Source organism: Myotis davidii, unplaced genomic scaffold (assembly GCF_000327345.1).
Source record: "Myotis davidii unplaced genomic scaffold, ASM32734v1 scaffold3347, whole genome shotgun sequence".
NCBI classification, from domain to species: domain Eukaryota; kingdom Metazoa; phylum Chordata; class Mammalia; order Chiroptera; family Vespertilionidae; genus Myotis; species Myotis davidii.
The window spans coordinates 68,924-69,222 of NW_006298348.1; positions in this window are offsets into that span (position 1 = coordinate 68,924).

Consider the following 299-nt stretch of genomic DNA (forward strand, 5'->3'; position numbering starts at 1 on the left):
CAGCCTGGCCTGGCCTGTGCCCTCTTGCAGTCTGGGACTCCTCAGGGGATGTCCACCTGCTGGCCAGCACAAACGGGAACATAGCATCAAGTCCCCCTGCACCAGAGGACCCAGAGTTAAGTCCCCACCCACTTGCGGGTGCCCCCTGGCCGCAGCACTCAGCCTCATGAAGGAGCTGACAGGCCTGGACACTGCACCGGCAGTGGTGGTGGCAGCAGAGCGGCGAGGCTGCATTGGCCTGTGTGAGTGGGTGGATTGTGCCTCGCTGCTCGGCCCCACGGCCCCCGGCCGGGTCCACA